The following is a 6906-nucleotide window of genomic DNA, read 5'->3' as shown; positions in this document are numbered from 1 at the left end:
GTAATGTCTGGTTTTGGGGGTTGAACCCCCCCCCCCCCCCCCCCTCCCTTTAACTTTTTTTTGTGTGTGTGGTTTGGAGGAACCCCCCCCCCCCCTTTAATAAAAATAATAATAAAAAAAAAAGGATTGTGGTAATGAATGACCCAAAAAGCTGACCTTACCCCCCATCCCCCCCCCCACCCCTCCACCCAACCAAACGAAATATCGACTGGCCAGTCGCGAGTGGAGCATCGCATTGGGCCCCAATTTTCCGGAATTAATGAACAGTAAATTGTTGAAACCGGCAACACTTGAAGTCTTATGTTTACTCTGCTATAAATCGCAGCACTGCATTGAGAACTCAAATGGTTATGACAATGTTATAGTGTGTACGTGTTGCTGTGATTTCTCCAATGATTCATTGATTTTGCCTCAACCATATTTACCATTTTTACTTGCAGTTTAACGCGATGACATCAGTTGTTATTGTGTTACAGTAAATAAACTTTGTTTAGCTTTGTACTTTTATTATTTTCTTGTCTTCAGTTCTCTGTTAAACGGACAGTCTGATTTAGCTTTCCTTCTAGAGTTTATATTCAGGCACAGAAAACCCCTGGGCCGTGACAAATGTAATTTGGGCAAACTTGCACTCATGATGATTTCATAAAACACTCCCCATTTAATCCATAATGCACAAAGAATCATTACATTTTAATATTTTGTATTACGACTGCAAAGTTTTTAACAATTGTGTTTGTATTCATACTTTGTTTATTTATTTAGTATCTGTAACCTATAATCTGTACAGGACCTCTCAGGAAAGAGTTTTTATACTGAGAGAGTTACCCTGTTTAAATTAAAGGAATAGATATATACAAAACAAATGAAACACTCACCAATTACTACGAGGCTGGAAGAGCTCTCAGCATTTCCATAGAAAGTAGAGACCCTACACGTATAAACATTATCATCGGTCAATGAGACACCCGTGATGGTTAAATTACCACTCGATGTAAAGTCAACGTCCAGCGAATACCGGTCCCTATTTGTGTTTGTTCTGCTACAAGCGCTGGGGCAATTGACGGACGCTAACACAGTATCTCCCATTTGCCAAGAGAGTGAGGCAAAGGTTATCTCATCTGTCTCTGGCTGATATGTGCACACTAGTGTTACTGTTTCTCCTTCTTTCGCGGATAAATTGTCGGGCGCTGATATCGTGAGTGACCAGGCATCTGCAACTGTTGAGTAGAAAGAGAAAGAAGGGAGAAGTTATTGTTTAGTATTTGACCCACAAAATAAACTACACACTTTTCATGGTAAAACATGTATGTTACATATTACATATTGAGGAATTTTTAGAATTGTCTAATGTTAATATAACAAAGTTAACCAATCTGGTTACCTAGAACTATGGAGGTAATTTAACATTATGACACAAGTCCACAACTTTAGACCCCATACTCTCAAAAAAAATTTGAGGTAGCATGTTTTTAATGTACATGTAGCCTACATGTCCAATTATTTTCAATTATTATAGTACATGTAGTGTCAGACTTGCCCAACAGGATACTTTCACTAATGAACCATGTCCATTTAAAGAAAAACTTAACTCCTTTACTTGTTAACAGACATTTTATACCACTTCAAGTCAATTCAATGTGAGTACATATGGACTTCCTGCATTTACAATTCAAGCTAAATTATTCATAACCTAATCAACAAGTTTTGTGTATTTTTGATTACTTGTATGTGAATAATTGATTTGTTCCCATTTTTATTTTTCTTTAGAATGTGACATATTAAGGCTTACATCTAAAAGTATTCAACAAAGGACCTAATTAAAATCCTTTACTTTTCATTGTTGAGATGCGAAAACCACATAAAAACATCAAATTTACAAGGGGTATGAAGAATCAGTTTACACAACACAGTCTGTGCATTCCTCCCTGCAATAGTCAATACCAAAGACAATGCCTGATTCGTAATGTTTGTCTCAATAGTTAAACTGTGGGTAAAGGTAAGCCTACTCACCTAATCGCGGCCATGGCGTCCAAATCAGCAAAAACACTGAGACTTGTAAGAGCTTGTAATAAGCAGCCATGGTAACCATTGTAATTATCTCCCGCAAGACGATTCTAATCTAAACCGCCTTTCTAAATTGCAAAATGATAACAAATGGGTTAACCCGTGGTCTAAACCGGATTTAACCCATGGGTTAGATTTAAACCTCCTTTGTGAATTCGGCCAAATGCCACAGGCACCACCTTCGGTGGGTGAAGGCATATGAATAAAAGGAGACTGGTGAAAGTTAAAACAAAATCAGTCAAATGATAAGACAGTTTTCAATGTCTAAAATAAGAGATCGCTCAATGTGAATCTCAAATTAGCAAATTGGTCAGCGGATTGTGACGTAGTCTGTTGATAACCTTCCGTTTGTTGGGTATCAAAAATAATTCCCCTACTAATTCTCCATTGGGACACTACTCACAATTAAATATGGATAGCACACCGTCATAGGTACTATAAAAATAAAAGACAAAAGGCTATGTTTTCTGACACTTTGTCACAGTGCATTACTGATTCAGCAAATTTGATGTGCTCATACGTATATTGTAAAAGTTTTAGTCTCTGATATATCGACGGTTGTTCCACCGAAACTACGTCTGGCTCCACTGATTGACTCTATACACTCAATTCAGTCTTAATTTTCATTCTCAATAAAAAAATAAAAATAAATAACATACATAGAAATAAATAAACCACAGAGCATCATCATTGTGCATTCATTGTCTCCCCCCCCCCCCCTCCAATTCTGTGGAATGAACGGACTTTTACTTTTGCACAACTTTCGGTACAGCAACGCTCAGCTATTATGATGGCAATGGCGTCATTTTTCCCACGTGAGTTTCAGATCTAATTTGCTGATACGTTTTACGTCATTAGCAGCTTGGAAAGAGGACACAAACAAATCCACTTTGATTATTAATTGTTTTGCCTCACTATTTATAAAGGCAAAACACAAATCTGAATAAATACTGAGATTCGAACCCACAACTCTATCGTCGTATTACGCTGTCCTTACCGATTGAGCTAACAATGGGTAAATGAAAGGTTTGCATGATCATTATAACCCTGTCACTAACCCTAACGGTTACCATGTACCATGCACAGATCTAGCTAGCTAGCTAGAATCTTCTGATTGTATGCAAATTAGTTCATACTGGGGTGCGGAACTATCCTTGGAAAAAATATATTAGCGTTCCGGCTGAAAGGTAGGGTGCCTACGCCTACGCCACTGGATGATGGGCAGCGCAGTACGAATGCTCTAACCTTCTCTTTTTTTTTCTTTCTTTCTTTATCTCTATTAGCCACTAAAGGGTGGGGGCATGGACCGGCTGGCCCCCCTCCCCCCCCCCCCCCCCCCCCCCCCCCCCCCCCCCGCCTGAATCCGCGCCTGTGTTAAAAGCTTGACACCCAAATTTCAAAAGTGTATGAATGGGTTATATACACGCGTAAATATATAAATTAGAGATAGACTTTCTAATATTAATCGGAATTTGCTCAAACTGTCATTGACCTGTTTCTCTTATTTCTCTGCTTCTATAAACACCCACTTTATATCAGGGGGGACTTCCCTTGGAAGGTTTTAACGTCCCCCAGACCTTTTGCGAACATCTGGAGCACGCTATGGCCCGTGTTCACCGAACATTTGAACATTTAAAACCGACGATGAGTTTCTGCTTTTGTTCAAAATAATTAGAAGGTAGTCTGCGCTCTAAGTTTTCCTTTTATGAGACCCAGGGTCGGGTTTAACTGAATTAATAAAATGCGGTCCAATAATTCGCTGGGTCTACATTCACGTCTTTTGAAGCTTATTTTTAGGTGATCTACCGCGTAGCGTAGCAGAGCCTTAATTGAATTAGTCAGAATCAAACTTTTTTCTCTTTTTTAGGTGATACGTACGAAGTATACCTTTCAACTATTGATTTCGTCAAGATTTTCTTTCCACTTATTTTTATTATTCTTCCGCGAATTTGTTCGCAGGATATCTCAAGACTGAATAAAGCCATTAGCATGAAACTTGCCACGATGATAGATCTTAGTCTAACTTAGAACTGCGTGACTTTTTAAAGACGCAAGGTCATCGGGACGTCATCCAGGCGCCATTTTGGGAAAATCAACTTATGATCATATCTTCATAACGGAAAGTGATTTCTCATTCATATTTATCATGATTAAGATCAATATCTTTACGGTCAATTTCAGGTCGATAAATGCGCGCAAACATGCGCGCGTTAAATTTTAAATTGCTCAAATTCGTCCTAAATTTTGTTTGCATACGTTTCAGGCCATGTTAAGCATTTCATTAAAAATTGCGCAAAACACGCATATTTACGCGTTGCAAAATAATTCCTCCCCTATAATTTTTGACAGAATATTCCTCATATTTTTTCAAACAATAAGGCATATCTATCTCTTTATCACTATTAATAACGGTATAAGCGTCCGTTCAAGATAACCCTCCGTACGCGCAATCTGTGTAATACATAGCATATATTAGCAAACACATGCCTATAAGAAGTCCATTATAGCTCTATGGGATGCCTAGAGAATTCCCATTATTTGTTCATATTTGGATAGAGTATGAGTCGGATATATGATTTCATAACTCATTTGGCCATTAAGTACATCTTGACACATATTTGGGGAATTATTGTTGCCAGATTTATGAATGGGAATGACTTTTGACCTCTTCCATTGATTTGGAAACTTATACTCGAGTAATGATGTATTAATTATGTGAGTAAGATATGGAACTAAACAGGCCCCAGCCTAGTCTCGCTGTGCAGACACTGTTACGCACAACGACTGGCATGGCTTTGTGTATGCACACTATCAGGACATCTGCCTAGTACAAGTAGGCCTGCAGCCAAGATTTATTTTGTTTGCGAGATCAGGTTTGGGGACTTCCCCATATTTTCACAAAGTAGGCCTTGGTCGGATACGAGGTGGGTGTTATGTCCTGTTATTTTGAACTCTCATGTTCTTTCCTTCCTCATTCTAGAGCAGACGTCGCCTCAGATGATCTAGGGATCAAAAGCGTCTACAAAAGTGCCAGAGAACTAATACAAAGGTAAATATATCCTTTTTGTTTAAAGAGAGAGAGAGTCAGAGAGAATGAGGGGAGAGAGGCAGAGAGAAATAAAGAGAGAGAGATTGGAGAAAAGGGGAGGAGAGAAGGAGAAAGAGAGAGTAAGAGAGGGGGAGATAGATAGAGGATCAGAGAGCGAGAGATAGAGAGAGAGAAAGAGTAAGGAATAATGCCTCTGACGAAGTCTACGTAGTTACAACAAATTAATATTGGTTGTATTCCTCTAGAATAATTCAATTTATTTGGCATCATAAAAAATATTCCAAATATAATATATTATACAGAATAAATAATAGGCCAGGATCTCTAAGAAGCAACTTGTGCTTGTATACACGAGGCCCCTTATCAAGGTAAACATAATATTATTTGAATAACGAAATCAATAAAAACAATGCTAGGTATATATACGTACATTAAGAAGAAATAGGACCGACCATTAACTATTTATCAGCAGGTATCACATATGTATATGCACACAATCACACACAAATACACGATACAAGATCAGTACAAAATAGGGAGAGTTCAGAATCAGAAAGAGGACAAAGGGAAGAAGAAAGAATGAGAAAGAGAAAAAAGGGTTTACTACGAGAATGTGTGGAGCTGGATTTAAGGTTATTACAAATTGAATTCCATTCGTATACTCCTGTAGAACGAGGGTTCTTAATAGTGTTGAACGAGTAATGGGAACACACAGATTATCCCGTGTACGAATGTGATACATATGGAATGAGGAATTAGTTCTAAACATATCAAAAAATACTGGGGAAATCCCTTTGTGATACTTTAACATGAAAACTGATATATTACGTTTTACAAGTTCAAACTCTTGGAGAAATTTAAATTTCACAAAAAGTGGTAGACTGGGATTACGAAGAAAACTCTTTTTTATCAGTTGTATTGCACGTATTCATAAAATATATAGTTTATCAATTATATAGATTGGTGGGTATAAAATATCTGAGATTGGATAAACACCTATACTTCTACAAAGCTTAACAGACTTATTGGCAATGTGATACTTCCAGTCAAGTGACTCATGGATAGGAACGCCCAAGAAAATTAATGACTCAGTTCTGTCATCAATAACAGTATTTCCAATTCTTATCAGGTCAGTGTTTGATGGATTTTCTTTCCCTTTTAGAATGGAATGATACATACTTTTGTTTGAAATATATATTCAACGATAGCATGTTACATCTGAACCAGTCATTTGAAAATAGGTCATAGTAGCGTAGCAGAGCAGTAATTGATTTCGTCAGAATCTATATATTTTTTCCTTTCTTTCTGTATGGATATTGTACACTTTATATTTCATTAATGACATGATTAATGACAACGTCAATGACATTTTCATGACATGTGCAATATGCATGATTACTTTTTAATCAAAATCAGCGACAAGACTGAGACACGTAAGAAATTGTAATGAGCAGCAGGTGTCATGGTAACAATTGTAATTATCTCTCGTTGCAAGACGATACTTATTACCGTTTTTAAGATATCTTCTTCGGTAATCTAAACCTCCTTTGTGAATTGTTAATGATAACCGATTGGTTAAATCATTGGCTAAACCAGGTTTAACCCATAGGTTAGATGTAAACCTCCTTTGTGATTTCGGCTTATGCCTCTGGTATCGCCTTCGGTGGGCGGAGGCATTGGGCGGGTAATAACAAGAGAGTTATAAATGTCTGAAATAAGAGAACATTATATCCATGTGAATCTCAGCAGCCTAACATGTTAACCTATGGAATATTACCCCAAAAAAATCGTTA

General features: G+C 37.4%; 1 long non-coding RNA gene across 1 annotated transcript; it reads right to left on the bottom strand.

Moving 5' to 3' along the window:
* Positions 1-1045: 1045 nt before the first annotated feature.
* Positions 1046-2210, bottom strand: LOC105436640. Its single transcript, XR_970307.2, has 2 exons — positions 2011-2210; positions 1046-1217 (listed from the first exon to the last, which is right to left on the bottom strand). It is a non-coding gene; the product is annotated as an uncharacterized LOC105436640 (long non-coding RNA).
* Between the last annotated feature and the right edge of the window lie 4696 nt (positions 2211-6906).

Source organism: Strongylocentrotus purpuratus, unplaced genomic scaffold (assembly GCF_000002235.5).
Source record: "Strongylocentrotus purpuratus isolate Spur 01 unplaced genomic scaffold, Spur_5.0 spur5_scaffold_1, whole genome shotgun sequence".
In the NCBI taxonomy this organism is placed as follows: domain Eukaryota; kingdom Metazoa; phylum Echinodermata; class Echinoidea; order Camarodonta; family Strongylocentrotidae; genus Strongylocentrotus; species Strongylocentrotus purpuratus.
Note: the sequence above shows the minus strand (reverse complement) of the source record. Positions and strands in the feature narration are given on the sequence as shown.